The following is a 15,327-nucleotide window of genomic DNA, read 5'->3' on the forward strand; positions in this document are numbered from 1 at the left end:
AAAGCAGCAAATTCACAGCATGAGTCCAAACATGCAAACACAAACTTCTTCACCTCTGCGTAGGCTATTGATGGGAATGAATGTTGCCGTGAACGAAGTAACAACTCTGAAGTTGACTCAAAAGCCTAAATGTGTTGTTGCTGTTGTCTTTGGTTTAAGACAAACGATAACTTTTTCTTGTCTTTCCTTTCTTAAATAAGCTTTGCTGATAAATTCATAATTTTCGAGGTAAATATTGTCCCAAACGGATAGGTAAATAAGGTTCACCTGGTGGTGTGTTGGTATAAGTCAAAGTGGAAAAGATTTGAATGTTTGGATCGTTAGTTCAGTGCCGATGTGCTCAGAGGTCTAGTGGGGACAATTGACAAAAGCTCTGAAATCTTTACACGCACGCACGCACGCACGCACGCACGCACGCACGCACGCACGCACGCACGCACGCACGCACGCACGCACGCACGCACGCACGCACGCACACACGCACGCACACACACACACACACACACACACACACACACACACACACATCCCCCAAACTCCACTTAATCACTGCATCTCTGCATATATAAGGGCCAGCCTTGCACCTGTGTTGACTGAATCAGATCAACGTGTTGAGTTGGGAGCTACACAGTGGGCTGCTGAGGGAACTTTGATCAGGATGGAGAGCGGCCTCATTAGAACTCTCCTCAACCTCCTCTTCCTCTCAAGCCTGGAGTGTGTTTTGGGATCAGTGGTTAGGCAAGGTTCTTACTTTAACCAGTATCCTTCCTCTTGGACTGGTGCTGTAGACGGCTGCAGGTATAGTGACTGTTTCATTGTGAATCTAGATAACTACTGGAAATAACAAAAATATCCCTGTTTCAATGTTAATCTGTGTGCTCTAGGTTTAAGTATGCAATTCATTTGGGTTAATAAACAGTACCCGTCATTACATAATGAATGAAGCCCTTATGCTATACTTATGCCTATGCTTAAATGTAAACGTTATTTTTAGTAGGTTTAAATATGAAGCTTTGTGTGATTTCCCCCCCAAACACACTTTTTTAATTGTACCACTGTGTTAAGAATATTCTTCATTTCCCACATATATGTCCCAATAGCAATCACGGGGCGCACGGTGAATGGGCCCTTCCTACTCTGAAGAAGGACGTTGACGGTTTGATTATAATTGACACGACTTCAACTCAGAAATGGATTGGAAAGACGGTTGAGCAATACTACACTTCTTATCATCAATGGTGGTCGGGCTCGTATGTTAATGCAAGAACAGGATGTGCATACACCACAACCACATCTCAAAGGTAATGCACCACGCGGTTCTTGTATAAACCTCACCAATTTATAGTTTGGCAACCCGCGTCCCCTGTGCTACGATTACTGTCCATTGTAGTCTTTATTCAGCTCTGAATTGTCCCTAGTTTTCGAACTGACCAATTATCTATGGTGCACAACTCTAGAGCCAATATATAGTGTTCAAAGAGGTGTACATGTACACCACAAGCTCCAGCCAACAGCTTCATGTGGCCTTTGAAATTTTGAATTGTTCCTTTCATAATAAAACAAATTTCAAATTACAACAAGATTCTGTATTGATCATGCATGATTTGATCTGCAATAGCTGGAGTACTGTCTCCTGAATTCAACATTTTGTTCAATCCTCATGCCGTATTGTATCATCTTAGTAGATGTATACACAAGTTTCCACCGCCCCATTATGCATTTGCACAAATTGTGGGCTTCACTAGCGGTTACTACGAGATCGATGCAAACAATCGCTGTCTGTCTGTCTGTAATTCATTAATTCATTACAATGTTGGAACACAACCTCACTGAGTTAAAAAACTGCAATATAATTATACCTTTGCCCTCCACAGTTATTGTATGGGAAGACAAAGTAGAATTCTGGCGAACACTCTGCTTTTTTTTTGGCTTGTGGTCAAAACACTCAACCAATTATTTAGTTTTGTCGTTGTACATCCTCGAACTGCACACGTCGTTGCCGAGCTTTTAAAAGCCATAATTGTATTCAGTGACAGAGCAACTACAGTGATGTGATTAGCCTGCCAGCTGATCAGCTAAAAACACAGCTGAGGTGTCAGGTGCAGTGGGCGCCTGGAAGCGTGGCCGGCAAACGTTCCCCCAGTAACCGCCCCAAGGAAACTTGTGGATATATTAGTATACAAGTAAATAAGTATATGCTATGGAGATTTGAAAGTACTTTTATCACCCTCTGAACAAATAAGATTTAAACCTCAGCGCAGGAGTCAAGACTGCCGACTCGTGTCCTAAGTGTTTCCCATATTGAGACACATCACTTGATATCTGGGGCTTTGAGTCATGACCTTGACTTATTTAGTAATTTCTCAAAACAGTGAGGCAAAGTAATGATTGGCTGACAAGTATATTGGTTCATCACCTGTATCAGCTCTTTATTCCAAAACTTTCTCCAAGATGGTAATTATTGCATTATTTATAAAGCAATAAATTGATTCTTAATTAGTGTATATTAAACTGCTCAAATGATAATTGTGATGAATCAGCACATACACCAAACTATTATCTTGTCCTTGCAGATGAATGCCTTAGAATGATATGCAATGGTTTTTAATGTCTTTTTTGCTTTTTCAGAACACTTCAGTTCCAACATTGCCGTCATTCGCACTACTTCTACTGTTATGATGACAACTCTCTGTCACCCGTTACGTTTATCCCATGGACCACAACGTGGGAAGGGGCCAAAAATTACTGCCAAACAAATCACAAGGATATTGTTACTCTACAAGGCGATGTCAATTTGGAAGATCTTCCAAAGGAAGACCTATTCTATATCTGGACAGGAATACACAGAACTGAACCTGGTGAGCTCTAAAACGTTTTATATCATTGGTATTAATTTCCTCTCGTTTGTTGGGGAATGCGAGAGACAATGTAACATTTTCTGGCTCCTACACACGCAAGGACATTGTATTGTTGGTATGCTGCATCTGACTCTCATAACCCCGCGGTCACCCCGCGAAGTGAAATCTTTGATTTAGGAAGAGGTTACCTTGTATTTGATAGATCAGATAACGAGTCAACATTTGTGGAATTCCACAAGAAAGCAAAAAACATGGAGGAAGTTGTAACCCTTCATTCACAAGTTTTTCCCTTGTGTTTTGTAAGATTATATCCATTTATATTCTGAAATGAGGATACAGATTTTTACATTGTTATATGCAAATTGTAATGAAGGGAAACAGCAGTCACGAGGGGATTCAACCTTATAAATTGAGCAGAAATACTTAATGTACAGTTAGTAATTAAATGTATCAAGGGGCTTTATTTAAAGCTACAAAAAGAATACAAATAAAATAACAAATAAAAAATGTATGCATCTCTGACGACCCCCAGCTGGTGGGGGGCTAATGACGTCATTGTTTGAGTTTCAGGCGTCCACACGAATCCTAATAGATTTGAAACCATCTCCGAGGGTGGTTTCAGAAATGTGTGGTTTCGGGCACTCGGCCGAAACGAACAAGACTTATGCGGTTTCACCAAGAAAATCGGCTTCGTGTGGACGGGGCCTAATAAGACAATTATTTGAATGAGGTTTAGTGATGGAGGGTTACGTAAGGGCTATCAATTACTGCGAGGATGTTGCCTCACAAACAATGCATAGTCTCTGTCTGTCTGCAGATTATGTTTCAGTAAACCATTTTGTAATATTGCACTAAACATTTTGCGAATGATAATTTATGCGCTGACAGATGGTGGTTGGAAGACGAGCTCCGGCAAACCTACAAACTACGAAGACTGGGCGGAAGGGCAGCCCACTGCTGACGGGGACTGTGTTGGTATCTCCAATAAGGACAAGAAGATGACTATCTTGGACTGTGGTTCCAAATGGCCCTTTTACTGCTTCCAAGACAACCTGGTTCTGGTAAAGGAGGACAAGACCTGGGAGGAGGCCCTTGAGCACTGCAGGGCCATGGACTTGACAGACCCCAACAACCACCGCAATGACCTGATCAGCATCAGTGGTCCATTGGATCAGCACACTGTGTGGTCCACAACCGGCGAAGCCACAACAAACGAGGTTGTTCTGTTATACATTACTGATCTGATGAAATATATATTATTTAATGATTTATTTCATTCTAATTTTAAAATATATATTTTCCTAAATGAATCTATATGTATATATAGAAAGAGGAAATATAATCCTCAATAAAGATAGGCCTACTTCTTGACCACCAATTTTAGAATAAGCAAGCAACCATTTGTTGTTACTATTATCATGCAGGTGAAAGAGCAGCAATACTGGTTTGGAATGAGCGACATGTGAAGCCCTCCTATTGGACGGTGTGTTGGATTAAAGTGTCGTCTCCTTCCCTTCACTAGGTTTGGACCGGTCTTCGCTACCTTGCTCACGAATGGTTTTGGGTTGATGGGACCGATGTGCCATACCAGGACTTGCCGTCCTGTCCTGTTCGAGGGCAATATTGTGGAACTCTGGTCAGGGACAACAGCACCATACCCTGGAATATCAGAGACTGCAATGAAAAAAGAAACTTCCTCTGCTACGAGAAGTACTGATCAGTCAATGTTTTCACACACTATTTTATTAACATTTTTAAAAATATTACAGGCTAAAACACTTTGATATTGTTATAAAACGTCCAACATCGATATACTATTCGTTACACTTCATCGTTATTTAAATTTGTCGTTTCAGCCTCGCAATCAGCTTTGGGTTCCCTTGAGTGCTTTTCCTCTTTTGTATGAGTTTGCTTCTATCCATTGCTTGACTCTGTTTCACACCTTAATTTGTTTGCTTTGTAGTACGTGTGAACCAGCATGTGTATTTTAAAGATGAAGTTAATAGGGATTTACCTTCATTTAGTCAAGCTAAGCCAGTCCTCCGGCTCCTACCCAACCCTCTCCCTATAGGCCTCAGGTACGACGGTGCTCTGGGCCTCTGGTTGATCAGGCGCATTCTAATGCATCATTGGTTCCAGGATTTGTTTGTCTTCCATTTGAATAAAACATTTGTTTCAATGCCATTTCCTTTATTGTACTTTGAAATCTGACCTTGAATCAATGTCTCGGTTCCTGTGTACATGCTTATGAGAATATACTTATGAGTGAGGATAACCTATGATTCTGCGGTGGTTCTTTTGGTTCCCTTTCCAAGGTGGCGTTGTCGTGCATCCTAGCAGAGTGCTCTCTTAACCAGCCTGGACACGGAGGATTAAGAGTCGGAGCGGTATGGTATGCCATACAGATTATCCAAAACCGTGCCGTGCCCTTTCGATGAAGATGCCGTGTCTCGATGAAGAATAGTTCTTAAAGCAGTCCGTAATCCGCATTGGTAAATCAGTTCGTTCCTGTCGTCTAACAAAATAAGTCACTCTTAAGTTACTGTTTATTCTGATACTGATGTTTGCAAAAAAAAAAATAATTAAGCTCAATTCTCAAGCTTTTCCCGTCTGAATACCAACCCGCCTACCATCCTCTCCTACTGGTAGCCCCTTTGTAGGACTGTGTGAACATATGCGTTGAGTCAACGGTATCCCAATCACTAAAAGCGGCAGATTCACAGCAGGAGTCCAAACATGCAAACACATACTTCTTCCCCTCTGTGTAGGCTGTTGACGGATGGGAATGAATGTTGCCGTGAACGAAGTAACAACTCTGATGTTGACCCAAAAGCCTAAATGTGTTGTGACTCGTTGCTGTTGTCTTTGCCTTAAGACAAATGTAAAGCTTTTTCTTGTCTTTCCTCTCTTAAATAAACATTGCTGATATTCATAATTTTCTATCTAAATATTGTCCCAAAGAGATAGGTAAATTGTGTGTTGGTATAATTCAAGTAAACAGTGTGTTAGTATAATTCAAGTAAACAGAGAGTGGAAAAAATTTGAATGTTTGAATTGCAGGATCAGTGGCTATGTGCCCAGGAGTCTTGAAATCTTTACATATGTACACACACACACACACACACACACACACACACACACACACACACACACACACACACACACACACACACACACACACACACACACACACACACACACACACACACACACACACTAACACACACACACCCCCCAAACAACACACAATCACTGCATCTCTGCATAAGGGCCTGCCTTGCACCTGTGTTGACTGAATAAGATCAACGTGTTGAGTTGGGAGCTACACAGTGGGCTGCTGAGGGAACTTTGATCAGGATGGAGAGCGGCCTCATTAGAACTCTCCTCAACCTCCTCTTCCTCTCAAGCCTGGAGTGTGTTTTGGGATCAGTGGTTAGGCAAGGTTCTTACTTTAACCAGTATCCTTCCTCTTGGACTGGTGCTGTAGACGGCTGCAGGTATAGTGACTGTTTCATTGTGAATCTAGATAACTACTGGAAATAACAATAATATCCCTGTTTCAATGTTAAACTCTGTGCTCTAGGTTTAAGTATGCAATTAATTTGTTTTAACAAACAGTATCTGTCATTACATAATCTATGAAACCCTTATGATATACTTATGAATATGCTTCAATGTTAATGTAATTTTCTGCATGTTTAAATATGTAGCTTTGTGTGATTTCCACCACCCCACATTTCTTTAACTGTACCACTGTGTTGAGTATAATTTAATTTCCCACATATATGTCCTAATAGGAATCACTGGGCGCACGGTGAATGGGCCCTTCCTAATCTGGAGAAGGAGGTTGAAGGTTTGATTATAATTGACACAACTTCCACTCCGAAATGGATTGGACAGACGGTTGAGCGAACCTACAGCTATTCTTCTATATGGGGGGGGGGCTGGAATTCTACTAGAGTAAAAGAATGTGCACGCACCACAACCACATCTCAAAGGTAATGCACCACGCAGTTCTTGTATAAACCTCACCAATTTATAGTTTGGCAACCCGCGTCCCCTGTGCTACTAATTACTGTCCATTGTAGTCTTTATTCAGCTCTGCTTTGTCCTTCGTTTTCTAACTGACCTATTGTCTATGGTGCTCAACTCTAGAGCCAATAAATCCTGTTCAAAGAGGTGTACATGTACACCACAAACTCAAGCCCATAGGCTTGGAAAAATTGAATTGTTCATTCCATAATAACACAAATTTCAAATGACAACAAGATTCTGTATTGATCATGCATGATTTGATCTGCAACAGCTAGAGTACTGACTCCTGAATCATACATTTTGTTCAATCCTCATGCTGTATTCAACTTGCAACACCTGAGATTACTGCCATAGGGCCCTATCTTGCATCTGGCGCAATTGACTTTCTCACTGGCGCATGTGTCGTTGCTTGTTTGCAACTGGCGCAGAGCGTTCTTCTCCCTCCTGCCCTACACGTCGGTAAATGAGGGAATGATCTTGCGCCCAAAGGTGCAGTTCGGCGAAAGTAGGAGGCTTGTTCTGGCGCAAACGTTCCCCTGGTGCTATTTTGCAGTTTCAGAAACCCCTTGCGCCAAAAACCAGGAAATACCTGGTTTAAAGTCGGTGGCGCGTTGTTCAGAAGCTATTTGAAGGGCGCATGCATAATGTTGCTTGTGCACCTCGCGCATACACTTTACTTCTCTCATCTAGCTAGCCACACATTCTTGGTAATTTATTTGGGAAAGTACACCTGATACAGCGGTAATACATTTTAAATCAATGCATCTGCAAACACCGTACAACAAACAAATTTTCTTGACACAGACATCGTGTACATGCCCATAACTTTTAGGATTGATTAGTATTTGATTGTGAGAAGACATTGTTTTACAGCGAGTGAGTGTTAAAAAGAATGAATGAATGCGGGCGCGCGTGTGTGTATGTGTAAAATAATTAATGAATGCGGGCGCGCGTGTGTGCGTCCATCTGTTTAAACACACGCAAACTAAACACGTAACGCATAAGTCCATGGCAATGTATATTAACGGGGGACACATGCATATTAGGAACACAAGTCGATAACGATGATGCATGCAATACTGATAAGAAACGATGTTTATAATGTATTGCGTATATCTTTAAATAGAACCACAGTTACCGCATATCATATGTGTGTTAAGTTTTCTTTGCCGAAATGTATTTGAGGACTCAGTATTTCAGAAGTTTCTGAACTTATTCCATGTGTGAATTAGGCCGTATTATTTGGCCATAAACTGAGCCATTTGCAGTTTGAAATTCATGTGCATCTGTCTCATCGGAGACTGCAGACGCGCTGTCAAAATATCAACTCGTCAGATTCAAATGCGCTCATGGCTCTTAAAGGGGATGGGAGCTGGCACTCTCATTGGTTTATTGCACGTTACGGCCAACCCATACCTACGGGTAATTATGCTACTTCAGACCAATCCTTTTTAGATTTGTGCCGGGCGCAAGAGTCATTTTTTGCGCCGGTAAAATAGCGACATCGCCATAGAAACGCCCACAAAGCTGCTTGCGCTTGGCGCTTCTCACTTGCGTTTCATACCGTTAAAATAGGGCCCATATGGTATCATCTTACTAGATGTGTATAAATAAGTAGGCTATACAAGTTAATAAGTATATGCTATGGAGATTTGAAAGTGTTTTTATTACCCTCTGTAAAAAGGTGAGATTTAAACCTCAGTGAAGGGGTCAAGACTGCCGACTCGTGTTCTAAGTGTTTCCCATACTGAGACACATCACTTGAGAACTGGGGCTTTGAGACATGACCTTGACTTATTTAGTAATTAAATCTAGAAATGATTAACCGAGAAGTTTAGTGGTTAGTCACCGGCATCAGCTCTATATTTCAAAACGGTCTGCAAGATAGTAACAATAATTGTTTGATTTATAAAGCGTTTAATTGATTCTAAATTAGTTTATATTAAACTGCTACAATTATAATTGTGATGTATAAGCACATACACCAAGCTATTAGCTTGTCCCTGCAGATGTATGCCTTCGATTTTATCGAATTGTTACCCTATGCTCTTTATAATGTCTTTTTTGCTTTTTCAGAACACTTCAGTTTGATTCATGCTATTATTATTACTACTTCTACTGTTATGATGAAAACTCTACGCCACCCGTCATATTCATCCCATGGACCACAACGTGGGAAGCGGCCAAGGATTACTGCCGAAACAATCACAAGGATATTGTTACTCTTGAAGGCGATGTACTATTGGAAGATCTTCCTAAGGAAGACCTATTCTATATCTGGACAGGAATTCACATAACTGAACCTGGTGAGCGCTGAAACGTTTTGTATCATTGGTATGATTTGAATTGGCTCTCGTTTGTTGGGGCGTGAGGGAGAAAATCTACATTTTCTGTCCTACACACGCAAGGATATTGCATTGTTGGTATCCTTCAACTGACTTCCATAAACCCGCCCAACTTCCCGCCCAAAGTAATAGTTTTGCGAAGTGAGATCTGTGATTTAGGAAGAGGATACCTTGTTCCTAGATTTGATAGATCAGATAACAAGTCAATACACATTTGTGGAATTCCACAAGAAAGCAAATTACATGGAGTTGCATCCCACAGAAGACAATTCACAAGTTTTTCACTTTTGTTTTGTGTTTTGTATGCGAATTGTAATGAAGGGGACGTTTCGAAAAATTGGGTATATTTAGTAGCTGCTTTATTTCAGAGAATATAAGTATTCATTTGAAAGAGCTATTCTTTGGGAGCAAAACCGGTGGGTAGCAGGTGGGACTCACTATTGATACAGGGGTACCTTTTCCACACACCATGTAAGGCGCTTTGGGGGTCTTGTAAAGAACTATGTAAATAGAAATTCCTTTACAGATTTATTTGGGGTAAAAAAAAATTAAGTAATAAGGCTATCGAACATAGAATTATGTTAACGATTTGAACCACAACAGGAAAGTGACTTCATACAATATAATTTGAAGGGCTAGAAATTGTATAATCTTAAACATAAAGAAGCATGGTGATGTCTCAGAGAAATGTGCACAGGATGCACCCCTCGCTTTATATCGGTTGAGTGTTCGTTGAGACAGTTTATTATGACCTGATATGATTTAGACTGAATAATTGTGTCTTAAATAGAGCCTATCACAAGGCAATCGGTTGTGTACATCTCTCTTACAACTGTTCCTGCATGTTGAGAATGATTTCTAACTTAGGGAGTTTTATCCTATGGAAATACTTTTGAGGCTTAGTGATGAAGGGCTGACAATTACTGCTAGGATGTTTCCTCACACACAATGCATAGGCTCTGTCTGCAGATTATGTTTCAGTTAACCATTTTTTATTATTGCACAAAACATTTCTGCACTGACAGATGGTGGTTGGAATACAAGCGCCGGCAAACCTACAAACTACGAAGACTGGGCGGAAGGGCAGCCCACTGCTGACGGGGACTGTGTTGGCATCTCCAATAAGGACAAGAAGATGACTATCTTGGACTGTGATTCCAAATGGCCCTTTTACTGCTTCCAAGACAACCTGGTTCTGGTAAAGGAGGACAAGACCTGGGAGGAGGCCATTGAGCACTGCAGGGCCATGGACTTGACTGACCCCAACAACCACCGCAATGACCTGATCAGCATCAGTGGTCCGTTGGATCAACAAACTGTGTGGTCCAAAATCAACGAAGCCACCTCAAACGAGGTTGTTCTGATATACATATATATTATTTAATGATTTATTATATTCTCATTTAATAATCAATATTTCCTAACTAAAGATATCTATCTAGAAAGAGGAAATCTAATCCTCAATAAAGATAGGCCTACTTCTTGACCACCAATTGTAGAATGAGCAGGCAACCATTTGTTTTTTAATATTATTATACTGGTGGAAAAGTACCAAAACTGGTTTTGAATGAATGTGACATGTGGAACCCTCCAATTGGACGATGTGTTGGATTAAAGTGTCGTCTTCTCCCCTTCACTAGGTTTGGACCGGTCTTCGCTACTTTGCTCACGAATGGTTTTGGGTTGATGGGACCGATGTGCCATACCAGGACTTGCCGTCCTGTCCTGTTCGAGGGCAGTATTGTGGAACTGTGGACAGGGACAACAGCACCATACCCTGGAATATCAGAGACTGCAATGAAAAAAGAAACTTCCTCTGCTACGAGAAGTACTGATCATTGAATGTAATCACACAGTTAGTAACAGATAAAATAACTAGACATTGTCGCATATGCATTTTCTTTAGAGAATGTGTGTAGTTTGTATAACAAACAAACAATTAGCATAACAATTTGTTTCTAATCCGTTACTCTTGTGAGTATGACAAGGTTATAAGATCACAGCAGTCCCACTACGGCAAACGCTTTGCTACTCTCTACTGCTCCCCCACTGTCTGTAGTGGTATACATACTATAATGGCATACATCATTTCTATTTTTATCTAGAAAGCCTCGGAAGACTCAAAATAACCTGAATAGAGTTACTTAAAGAAAAGTAAAGTAGGCCTATTACATTCAATTAAACCAAAAATGTGATTGCATATATTTGTTTCTGTAACACATGAACTAACTTGTAGTTTGCGAAACATTCCCTGAGCGTGCTAATGCTAGCAAGGCTAATGAGCAAGCCCACCGAGTTTCAAGAACCTGGGCCACTTAGAAGCAGACATGTGATTGATTGAATAATGGGGCTGTTCATTGCTGTTTGTGAGTTAATACGCCCCCTGTTACAAAAGCGGTAGGCCTACTTTAATTTTTTTTTAAGACAAGTGGCTTCGTCCTGATCTACATTGCAGCTGGATAGCTTTGCCTCCTTTATGTTATGTTCTCCTCTTTGGCAAAACCCTAGTCCCAAATCCGGTTGCATGTCTTGTGGTATCGTACTTGCTTTGTGTTTTGTATTCACCTGTTCAATGATCCCTCAGTATACCCATTTTCATAATCTGTTTCAGTCCATTATTATTCACTGCTAACCTTATCATCTATTATCCATAACCCAGCCAATTTACATCTGTTACCGCCCCCAATTCCCCAAGACAGTGTGGTTGTAGCACTCTCTTCTTAATACACTTTTCAAACATCCATCATTCTAGGTAAATGTGGTCCCAAACAGATAGGTAAATAAGGTTCAGCCTTCGTGGGTGCGTTGGTGTAAAAGTCAAATAATCGGAGTGGCAATCATTTGAATGTTCCGATGTTAGTTCAGTGGCTACATGCTCAGGAGTCAAATGCAGTCAACAACAATGAAAAGGCAAAAGCCCTGAAAACTTTACGTATACAGAAACACAAACACACACATACACGTTTATATTGTAGCAACCCTGCTTTTAATCGTCCAAGAACCACACAGGTTGTTGAGATTATCTAACTTTGATTTATTCCGCAATGTCGGCAACCGTCAGATGCAAGCGGCCGACGAGACAGGGCAAGAAGTACGACTGGAGTAAATCCATCCAGCGGGCGGTCCGTCACTCTGGCTCCCTGGAAGACATTAACCATTGGAGGACAGTGTAGTCGGTTCTGATGATGAAGAGCTGGCCTCACAGGTGGTACTTAAAATGTCTTATCGTCATCACCCCTGTGAGCCACTGCCGCCTCATGACGCCATAGCACTTTTCAAGGACTTGCTGAAATACTTAAATACCACTCTCTCCATCCAGGCCTACCTGAGTCAAAACAGAGAGAGGTGAAGCAGTCCAAGTGCTACCATTTAAATTTATTTCACAATGAATTATGTGTTTGTGATTGCCATCTTATTGGTAACACATTTGTCTTTTGTGTTGGGCTTTTATGTGTTTGTAATGCAGAATGCAGAATGAGAAAGCCCAGTAATTGTGAGTGGTGCACGTCATAATATGCCCCCTATCTATGTGCAAATGCTTTTGGATAACTGTTACACGATTTTTACATGTCTACACACGTTGGTGGAAATGTTCATGAAAAAAAGTGTTATTGCCATTATTGTCATATTTTGGTTAACCTATAGTTGTCTAAAATCTAAATTTGTATTTTTGCTCTTGGCTTGTAGTGCCCCCGTGTGTTTATAAAGAGCATGACACAGAATATTTATTCATACCTGTATGTGAAATTTGGTTAAATAGCAATACAAATAAAAAACAGCAAATTACAGAATTATTTTTGGTCGATGCGCAGTAAAAACTGCGTCCATGCCCATGAGAATTCAATAAGAAAATAATTGTTGTTTCCACCTCTCCCCGGAATTTGGAGCTTAGCACACCTTATAGGCCTAAAACAAATAGGACATAGGAGGCCTCAGTATGGGACGTAGAGAAAAAATACAGTGGAGCAAAACAAGTCTAAATTTAAGTTTCAGTGGTTCAGACAATGTACGGGAGTTTTGGCCACAAAATGAGAGGAGACGTTAAACCCATGAACCACATGCATGGAAGTTGTTTACATTGATGCCAGTAAAGCCGCTACCTCGCTCCAAAAGGGGATCGCAGATCGAAAGATTGAGAGCATACTATTGCCTCTTCCGCAACACTCTGATCAAAGTTTTGATAACAACTCCTTGCCTCTGTTCTGTTTGCCTCCCGAACCCTGCCTCCTCTGTACAATAACCCCAGTCCCGTCCATCAGACTGGCCGATCGTTCGGGCTACAAATGAATGTGGTGCTACAAGTGAATCTGGAGCTAAACTTCAATGGGTTGTTTTGCCATGGCAGCAGCAGATGGACGCCACATGGTAGCGGCGGCCTGGGGGCAGATGGATGACATCATTGCTAGTAAGAACTCCCGTTCCGTTATTAAAGACTATAGCCCACGGATGAGGGTTGGCCGGGCCACCCACACAGCACGCCACGCGTGTCCCTGCGCTTGGGTGTAGTCTACACCACGGACTGCGGAATCCAAAACAGGTGGAAGATGTTGTTGCTGCTGTTTTTATTTTTTAATTGTTGTGATAAAGTGAATATATGAAATGACTATGGATATGACTATTGACTCTGGTAACTGCCAGACTATTTAATTTTGTGTGAATATGCGTGAAACAAAGTAAGAAAATGTTGAATCTTTTAACACTGAACAGTCTTTATGTTTAATTGATTTTCCCCTTCTCTCCTCACGATGTATGCAGTTCTTGTTAAATATAGCTAACTATATAAATATAGTTTCTTTCTTTATTGTTATTAAGACCTACTTTTCATATAGACTACCTTCGAATCAAGTCAATACATGGTTGCAGGCCCGCCGACAGGGGGGGACAAACGGGTACGTTGTCCCGGGCCCTGGACTGGCCCTGGAATGGGGGGGGCCCATAACTGGACCCCCATGAAGTTGGGATTAATTATTGTATGTAGACTTCAAAATGTGTTGATTTAGAGAAGAAAAGTGCTTTATTTGCATTCAATTAATGACTCCTAGAGTCATTGGAGAAGAAAAAAGACGACATCATTCCATTAGTGGTCAGTGCGCGAGTTGATTCAACATGCACAAGTCAGGAGCCCTGAAAAAAAAAGAAAGGCGAAAAAGAGAGGAAGAAGCCGAAAGCCTGAGGGGATCTCTCTATAAATATTTATAAATATTTCAGAAAAGACTCAGGTGATGCTGCAGCCGGTACCAGTAAAGGCAGCTGTGCAGCACAGCCAGGTAAGACACGGCCAACTTTTTCCAGCCCCGTCGTCAAGTAACGCAGGCACAGGCGGCGTGTCAAACATATTAGCGCAGCACCACATGAGCAAGTCACACGGAGATCAATATCAGACAGACAGGGGGCATTGAATAATTTGATAACCACAACGGCTTTATTACACTGTGTTTCATACGCCTATATCTAATTGAATCTTAGAATATGCACTTTACCCCGCAAATAGGCCCATGTCCAAATCAAATGTTTCAGGCAGGCACGCGCTGCGCACTCCAATCAGGCTGAATTGATTTGAGAATCATTCCCAGTCAGCTGAATTACAGCCAGTGTAACGCGGCTCATGGTTTAAAATAAGCCAGTGGCATGGCAACATGTGAAATTGCCATTTAGATAGAGTTGGATGTAACGAATGGGTTATAAACGTGACGTTTTGGGGTAGCCTGTAACTTAGTTTCTGATTGCCGTTAACTTGAAACTCGCCAGATGAATGGGCTCCGCCTTGTTCCCCAAACATTCTCTGGAAGTCTGGCGATAAATAAAAGTACCCTTGACATGATACCCCTTGGTCAAGTGAAAAATGGTCGATGAAATGTGCAGTTAATGAGCTCTAAGTGAATACAATAGCGTGAGTTTTATTGTGATATGATTCTGAAAGCCATAACTTCACTCAGTCCATATCCATAGCCTATCCAATTAAAGTTGTAAATAATCCTTTTGGTTTATCCGTAATAAATGGGCTTGTCATCCCGACGTCATGTGTTTGGGAGCTGCACAAGGGAATTCTGTGGTTGTGTTTCGGCGTTTGACAATTTTGGGAACAAAAA

At 41.2% G+C, this 15,327-nt stretch overlaps 1 long non-coding RNA gene across 1 annotated transcript; it reads left to right on the plus strand.

Annotated features, from left to right (window-relative positions):
- Window positions 1-8,980: 8,980 nt before the first annotated feature.
- On the plus strand, window positions 8,981-13,014 carry LOC115559044 (uncharacterized). Its single transcript, XR_003979408.1, has 3 exons — window positions 8,981-9,199; window positions 10,264-10,592; window positions 10,879-13,014. It is a non-coding gene; the product is annotated as an uncharacterized LOC115559044 (long non-coding RNA).
- Window positions 13,015-15,327: the final 2,313 nt, after the last annotated feature.

The sequence above is a fragment of the Gadus morhua genome, chromosome 14, assembly GCF_902167405.1.
Source record: "Gadus morhua chromosome 14, gadMor3.0, whole genome shotgun sequence".
NCBI lineage: Eukaryota > Metazoa > Chordata > Actinopteri > Gadiformes > Gadidae > Gadus > Gadus morhua.